General features: G+C 43.7%; 1 protein-coding gene across 5 annotated transcripts in view; it reads left to right on the top strand.

Annotated features, from left to right (window-relative positions):
- The first annotated feature begins 7,700 nt into the window (after positions 1–7,700).
- Positions 7,701–8,466, top strand: part of Ptpn22 (protein tyrosine phosphatase non-receptor type 22) — a 53,448-nt gene continuing 52,682 nt past the window's right edge. For 2 of the 5 annotated variants that reach the window (XM_048442267.3, XM_048442264.3), the window contains exons 1-2: positions 7,701–7,846; positions 8,127–8,262. The gene's annotated coding sequence lies outside the window, so the exon portion shown is untranslated. Of the gene's footprint in view, positions 7,847–8,126; positions 8,263–8,299; positions 8,432–8,466 lie in introns of those variants that run through there. The other 3 variants (XM_048442266.3, XR_007233646.3, XM_048442263.3) reach the window with 3 other exon arrangements.

Genomic DNA, 8,466 nt, shown 5'->3' with positions numbered 1-8,466 from the left:
CAGCGAGCACTTTACCAGGACAGTAGTTCATCTCCCCACCCTGGATTCTGGTTATGCAGCATTAAAACAACATTTAAATCCTCTCAATCCGGCATTTACTGCTAGGTGCTAGAATGCGAGAGATACCTAGGTAAGGAGATCATCTAAGAGTTCATCAGTGCAAGAAAATGGGTGTGAAACTGGGAATGCTGGTTAACCTGGGAATAAAAAGGTATTAAGGAGCTGGGCAATGGTGGCACACACCTTTAATCCCAGCACTCAGGAGGCAGAGGCAGGCGGATCTGTATGAGTTCGAGGTCAACCTGGTCTACAAAGTGAGTTCCAGGACAGCTAGGGCTGTTATACAGAGAAACCCTGTCTTGCGGGGGGAGGGGGACTTGAGGAGAAAGGAGAATTGGACGTATGGCCAAAGCATGCTTACTAGGGATGGTATAACATAGCACACGGTCCACCTTGAGTCCCTGACCCAGGGAAAAACAGGAAGAGTAAAATGAAAGCTGAAATTGAATGGGAGTTTTCCAAGGCAAACTCATGGCCACGCACAGAGAGAGGGCTGCTCTGAGAAGTTGGAGTACTTGCTTTTTTTCCCCGTCTTTCTTGTCTTTTCTTCTCTGTGTAGCCCTGGCTGTCCTGGAACTTGCTCTGTAGACTCAGAGATCTGCCTGCCTCCCGAGTGCTGGGTTTAAAGGTGTGCATCACCACTACCTGGCTGTACTTGGTTTTCCTACAGACTGTTTTATCCTGTCCAAATCATCATGCCTGAGAGGCACGTGTGTGTGTATGTGTGTGTGTGTGTGTGTGTGTAACGCACTTCCTAATCTCCATGACACTGTTTTTCCTTTAAACCGGCAGATTTCTCTCTTTGAACAGGTGATTGTCGGGCGAGTTTCTGTGTTGTCCTCTTTCTTTGAACACAAGAGGCAGGGGAGGGGCAGGGTAGAGGGGCCGTGGTGAGCTGCTGCAACCCCGCCCTTTCTCCAGGTGTTCACCTACTAACCCCAGGCCTCATGATGGTTTTCACTATGCCTGTGAGTCTTTTACTGCAGGGAATTGTTCTGATCACGTAGGTTTATGACACGCTGCTTTAAGTGGTTTGCAGCAAATTCATCAACTCTTTTAGATACTCGCTGACCTTTGCTGGGTGACCTTGGCTCCCCGCTCCAGCTCTTAATCTTCCTACAGAACAAATCAACACTGCTTTCATCCAGTAACAATTACGCCCTCCTGCTGTCCAGTACCGCTAAAAGTGTGGAAATTAAGTAGATTTGTTCAAATTAAGAAAGTCTTTTTTGTTTGCTCCTTCAGTTTGATTTCTGCTTGTTTGAGTGGTCTCGTCAGGAAATGGTTATAGCTAAGTGGGGTTTTGAGGTTTCTTTTGCTCACCAAGTTTCTTTAATATCTTTAGATTTTACAGTAGAACAAACTTTTGAGAATTGATGCATACTTTAAAAAAAATTATGTGCTTCTACAACCGATCATAGGATGCCCAGCTCCGTGGCTACATCTTCAACACAACTCTGTACCTAAGGTTCAGGGACCATCATGGTGAAGGGGCGGAAAGATTGTAAGAGCCAGAACCAGCAAATGTACTATTAGACTGTGTATCCCGGAAGCTGTACCCATGATACCTCAACAACGTGGCTGTCTAAACAAGACCTAAACAACACCAATGGACCTACCAACATGGAAGTGTGAAATCTCATGAGGCCCCATTCCTAGACAAGAGCTACAGGCGACTGAGGAATGGTGAGGGCCTGAGCAGCAGCCTCCGCTCTGAGGGAAACTCTCCTCATTAGTTAGTCAGCCAACTCCAAGTGATCAGCTCTGACGTCATATACATACAAGCCACAGTAAATGGACTCAGTTGTGTGTGTGTGTGTGTGTGTGCACCACCCACATGTGTGCACAGAGACCCAAAGAGGCCAGAGGCTTCAGATCCCCTTTGGAGCTGGAGTTATAGGTAGTTGTGAGGTGACTGCCGTGAGTCCGGGAGCTGAACTCTGCTTACGGCTAGCCATCTCTCCAGTCCAGTTCCTCATTTATTTCTAGTTCCTTCCCTAAGGAGAGATTAAAAAGTCAGTAAGATTAATATCTTACTAATTTAATTATCTCTGTATTAATAGCTCTGTATTTGAGGAAAATAGATATAAGTATTATTAGATATTTTCCCAGCTAAAACATTGTATTTTAGGGATTTAGAGTGAGAGAAAAATTATAGTGAGATGGAATTAGGGTGAGGTGGAATTCCTTACTAGTCAGCAGACAAGTTAACAAAGCTTTTATTTTGATGAAATGAGGGCCTTCTAAAGGAACAAAGACATTCTGAAACTTTTTCTCTTACTGACCCACATACATAAAACCATTTTCCTCTTAGAATTTTGTTTTGTTACTGTGCACTAAGTAAGTTGGCTTTACTTTATTTTTAAGCGATATTCATGTCTACCTGTTTAGTTCTGGGATGCGTTAGGCAGGTGTTGTCCATATTCTGGCTCCCTTATGTAGCAAACTGAATCCCTAACCTCCTGCTTTGCACTTGGTGGGCAGTAGGTAACTCCGTTGAACAAATTATTAAATTTTGTTGTGGTTTTATCCTAATTAATATAATTCAGAGCATCCTTAATTCTGTCATACCTAATTGGTTCATTTTTATTTCTTTTATACTTCATTTTTAATTAGTATTTTGAGTTATTATACATAGTGATGGGGTTCAGTGTGGTATTTTTATACCCATACCATTATGTTTTGTTTTCACCCATTCTTTTCCTTGCTGCGTCCCCCATCCCTTATCTCATACCCTTTTGTTTGCCTCCTTTCTGTCCCAAAGAATCTTCTGTTCGGTTTTTGTGCCACATTATCCTCGCTTCTTCCCACTTTTAAAAGATTTCATCCTTTAGCACTGAAGATCCCAATTTCCAAGCCATCCTGAGCAGAAAGACTCACGCTGGAGGTTTCAGCATTCCTGATTTCAAGTTATGCACAAGAGCCATAGCAAACAAGACAAAGCAGATGGTCCTGGTGCAAAAACAGACACGGACTGATGGAGTAACCCAGAGGATCTCGCCAGACTCCCACACAGCCACCCGAGCTTTTACAAAGACCCCAGGATACGCACATTCACAAACAGTTCTCGGAAAACGGGATTGCCACATGTAGAAAAAAGAAACCAGATCCTTATCTCTCACCCTACACAAAAGTCAGCTCCAAATGAGTCAAAGGCCTTATGCTATATTACGTGAGGGATTTCACACTCAGAGAGACAAATCCCACATGTTCGCTGTCAGACACAGATCCCTGCTTTAAACTGTTATATGTCCAGTTAGGGGAGAGCGAGTGTGTGTAGAGTGAGTGTGTGTAGAGTGAGCGGGTGTGTATACAGTGAGCAAGTGTGTGTAGAGCGAGTGTGTGTAGAGTGAGTGTGTGTAGAGCGACCGTGTGTAGAGCGAGTGTGTGTAGAGCGAGTGTGTATAGAGTGAGTGAGTGTGAGTAGAGTGAGCTAGTGTGTGTAGAGTGAGTGTGTGTAGAGTGAGTGTGTGTCGAGTCCAGCAGCCTAGATAGGGACAATAGGAAGGGGAAAGATTATTTAGGGTTTCAAAAGTAGTAGAGTACACAAGACCTGAAACTCTGAAATCGCTGGATTAAAAAAATTAGGAAAAGTGCCAGGCAGTGGTGGCACATGTCTTTAATCCCAGCATTTGGGAGGTAGAGGCAGGTGAATCTCTGTAAATTCATGGCCAGCCTGGTCTAAAGAGTTAGTTCCAGAACAATCAAGGCTACAAAAAAAAAAAAATTCTGTCTCAAAAAACAAAAAGTTGAAAAAAATACCTTGAATACTAGGAATTGGGCTTGTGAGATGGCTTAGTGGTAAAGCTGCCTGCCCACATAAAGCTGGTGACCCGAGTTTGATCCTAAGAGAAACCAACTCCATAAAAGTCGTATGCTCTCCACATGCCGTAGGTGGCATTCATACTCATACACACACACATCATGGCACATACAGTAATAATACATGCAAAGTTTTAAAAGCTATCCGGTGAAGTAGTTCTGAGTAGGACCTTAACTGCCCAGGAAATAAAGCCAACAGCCAGTAAATGAGATTAAAAGCTTTTGTGCAGCAAAGAGAACCGTTATTGGGTGAAGAGACAGCCGACAGGACGGGAGAAGGTCTTTGCCAGCCGTACATCTGATGGGAGACACAATATCCAGAATATACAAAGAACCCAAAATACTAAACAACAACCCAGTGAAAAAATGGGCTAAGGAACTGAACAGCGTGTTCTCAAAAGACATGCAAATGGCCAATAAGGGTTTTAAACATGTTTGACAGCCTTAGGTGTGAAGAGAATGTAAATTAAAACTGCTTTGCAATTCATCTCACACCAGTGAGAACGTCTCTCATCAAGGAAACAGCAACGAAAGCTGGCAAGACCCTGGGGCGACCGTGGGGCGGTGAACTCTTACCCACTCTTGGTTGAGGAGTAAAATGGTGCCGCCTCTGTAAAAATCAACATGGAGGTTTTTAAAAAGGATTAAAAATAGAATTTGTTTATGATCCAACTAGACTGCTCCTGGGCATATCCCCAGAAGACTGGGTATCCTGCCACACAGCTAGCTGTACACACATGTTTAATGCCGCTGTATCCACAAGAGCAAGGAAATGAAACCGGCCTAGATGCCTATCAGCTGATGAGTGGGTAGAGCAAACGTAGTACATCTACACTGTGTAGTTTTATTCAATTGCAAAGAAAAGTGAGATTGTGAGATCTGCGGGAAAATGGTGCTGGAAATCACTGTATTAAGCGAAGTAGTTCAAACTCAAAAAGCTCTCTCTCATATGCGGACCCCAGCTTTTAGTGATCATGTATGTGGGAATGAGTGTGTAGAGTTCAGGGAACTAGACAGGAGTCATGAGAGGGGAGAAAGGCGTCTCTGCGGAGTGGGAAGGAGCAGACCCCGTGAGTGAGAATATCAGGGCTGGGAAGGACGGAGGAAGGGGAGGAAGGGGAGGAAGGGGAGAAGAGAACCAACCAAAAGTGACAGTGTATGCTCCAGAGAGGTGGCTCAGCAGTTAGGGGGTTCAGGTTCAATTCCTGCACCTACATCCATCTCACAACCGTCTGTGATTCTTGTTCCAGGAGATCCAATGCCATCTCTGGCCTCTTTGGCCACCAGGCGTGCATACAGACTTATACATGCAGGCAAAACATCCATCTACATAAAATTAAATGAAATATTTTTTAACACAAGCAAAATTACTTGTTTATTTTTATTTATTTAGCTATTTGTTTTCTTTTCTTTTTTCTTTCTTGAAACAGAATTTTACTCTGTAGACCAGGCTGGCCTCAAACTCACAGAGATCTGCCTGCCTCTGTCTCCTGAGTGTTGGGATCAAAGTATACATCATCATATTTCAAAAAAAAAACATTTTAGGAAACTAGCAACGTATGAAAAAGCCATAAGGAACTCAAATAATAAAATAATGTGAACAGAGAAAACTATCTGGGTGAATAAAGCTGTCCCTAGAAACCATAAGTTAAAAAATAAAAATTCCAGGGCCAGAGGTAGGCTTCCCACTATGAGTAGTTGGACAGGAAGGTCTCTGATCCTCACCACACACACACACACACACACACACACACACACACACACACACACACCAGGCAGCTGCCGCTGCTGCTGGTTTTCCACCAGAATTAAGGCCTTGTCGCCAAACATGCTACACACTTTGGTTGCAGGACATACTGAAATCAGGCTGGTAGTGAAAAGCTTCCTTCCTGTTGTCTGAACCTCATCGTGCTGAACGGTGCTCTGCAGGCTGCTGGGGGAGGGTTGCCATCAGTGTTATTCTTTAGCTGTGGACACTGTGTGCAACAACGCCTACTGCCCGGGCAATATGAGCCACAGAAGCAATAACAGCGTGTCTGTGAAGCGGGTAACGAGCAGCTTTCTCTTTGGATTTGATGCCCTCACCTTATGAGTGGGACTGCAACTCCGGTTACAACAAGTTCTGGCTGGGGAGGTCACAGCCCTTGTAAGGCACCTACTGCTGTGGTTTGGCTAAAGGGACGCAATGTACCCACCTAATTGCCTTCTATGCTCGTAGACTTTGCGCCCATGACTAGTGATGCTTTCAGTTTTGGTCAGAGGACTTTCTGCAGTGGCAGGCAGTGACTGCAGAGACGACTGACCAAAGGACTGAGCATAAACAACTGTTGAGTGCTGAGCAGTAAATGGGACATCTGTACCACCCTTCACCACCCTACTGCAAACCGTCCGGAAACAGCCCCAAAGTGGCAGAGAGAATATAGGAGCCCCGTGCAAAGGGGGTTGAGGGGGTATGAAGTGCTGGTTTCTGAGTGGGACTTGGGTGCTGTACTCTTGAACTCATAGATGCTGTATTACTTGCACAGGATTGAGTATGCCAGCATTCTGTCCCGTGTGGCCCCAGCCTGAAGATTTATCCGCAGTTAACAGTTGATGGGGAAGAGAAACATTTTCTTCCATATGCAGACCCTGGTAAGCTACAACGGCTCCTGTGAATAGCCCAAGGATACTCACTGAGATTAAAAATATAAAAACCATGAAAGTAGAAGCTGGGGGGAGGAAAGGGGTTAGGAGCGAGAGGGGACAAGAGAGGACAACAGGGTGGATGGGCAGAGAATGTGATCAGAATCCATTAAGTGCAATATGAAAATGGCATGATACAATCCGTATATGTATGACTAGTATATGATAATAAACACATTTTAAAAAGATCTCTTCCTCCCTTTTCATGGTCTTCTTTCTATTTTTCATGCGAGACACACAGATACACACAGACACACAGACACACAGAGAAACACACATATACAGAGAGAGAGAGAGAGAGAGAGAGAGAGGGAGAGAGAGATTTAAACCTAAATTCCCACTTGAGAAAAAAATAATACTTGCCTTTTTATGTCTGGCTTAAATTTCATATATTTCTGTAATTTTAATTTATAGTTAACTTGGAATTTTAATAACATTTTATTTTATTCCTGAGACTGGGTTTGGTATGTAGTTCAGATAGGCCTGGGACTCGTAGTGATTCTCCTGTCTTAGCTTCCTGAGCACTGGTGCTACAAGTATATACTTCTATGCCCTGAAGAATTTTGTGTTCTTTTAAAAATAAAATTTCCAGGGATTGGAGAGATGGCTTAGTGGTTAAGAGCATTGCCTGTTCTTCCAAAGGTCCTGAGTTCAATTCCCAGCAACCACATGGTGGCTCACAACCATCTGTCATGAGGTCTGGTATGCAGGCATACACACAGAAAGAATATTGCGTACATAATAAATAAATAAATAAAAATAAAATTTCCACAAATTTTGTATGTTTTAAAATAGTCAAATATTGCATTATTTATAGTGGCAAGAAATCTCCTTTTAATGCTAGGTGAGGATAACCTGGGAGATATTGCAGTATCCTCAGGAAATATTGCTCAAGAGAAATGGTTCATTTTAATTTATGTGAACTACAACTGAAACTCCTTTATCTGGAATATTAACTTCAAGTTGCCTACCAAGGGCTCAACTGAGAGAATGCAGCACGCTTTGTGTGCAAGCATCATGATTTTTCTGATGCAGAACCAGAAAGGACTGCCGGTGTCTTCAACTGAGGAAGTCCAACCTGCGCCTTTCCCAGTTTCCATACCTGAGACTAATTTTGTAACCTACTCTTTGCTGAGCTTCCTCCTTTAGAGATGATATGTTTGTCTGGGACTGTTTTCACACTGAGTTAGACCTTGGGTGGATTCGTACCCATTGAAGAGAGAATTTATGCAAACGGAGAATGAGGAAGCTTTAGCAGCATGCCTACCAAGGCACAGAGGCTGTGAGTATGAGCTGGCTTCCTGAAACAGGATCTTTTCCAAGGATAAAAATGTCAAAATGGCTTCATGGGGATCCGTTCTTTAGTCTCTCCTCTTCTTCTCTTCTCTTCTCTTCTCTTCTCTTCTCTTCTCTTCTCTTCTCTTCTCTTCTCTTCTCTTCTCTTCTCTTCTCTTCTCTTCTCTCTCTCTCTCTCTCTCTCTCTCTCTCTCTCTCTCTCTCTCTCTCTCTGTCTATCTTCAGTTTTTGAGAGAGAGAGAGAGAGGTCTTGCTTTGTTGCCCAGGTGTCTCAGACTCCAAGACTCAGTGATCCTCCAGCTAGCTGGGTGACACTCCTGAGTGGCGAGGACTCCAGATTGCACTGCCACGCTCTAGTCTCCTGAGACTTTCTGACCTAGAATCTGTATTACTCTCAGCAAGGTAAATTTTAGTTTTAGTTCCTTTTTGTTCCTTGACGATTTCCTAGCAGTGCATTCTGGGGGTATCGTGCCTACTGCCTTCTGGGGCTTCTTATGCTGTACAGAGCAGTGTTCCTCGTGTTTATGTTCCGAACCCAAATAAGGACCAAAGCTACTACAGGTTTGCAGAGGTACAGAGACCAACACTTCCCCTAATGGGGTCCAG

The sequence above is a fragment of the Myodes glareolus genome, chromosome 17 (assembly GCF_982192425.1).
Source record: "Myodes glareolus chromosome 17, mMyoGla1.1, whole genome shotgun sequence".
Classification (NCBI taxonomy): Eukaryota; Metazoa; Chordata; class Mammalia; order Rodentia; family Cricetidae; genus Myodes; species Myodes glareolus.
This window is presented reverse-complemented; position numbering and strand designations above follow the sequence as displayed.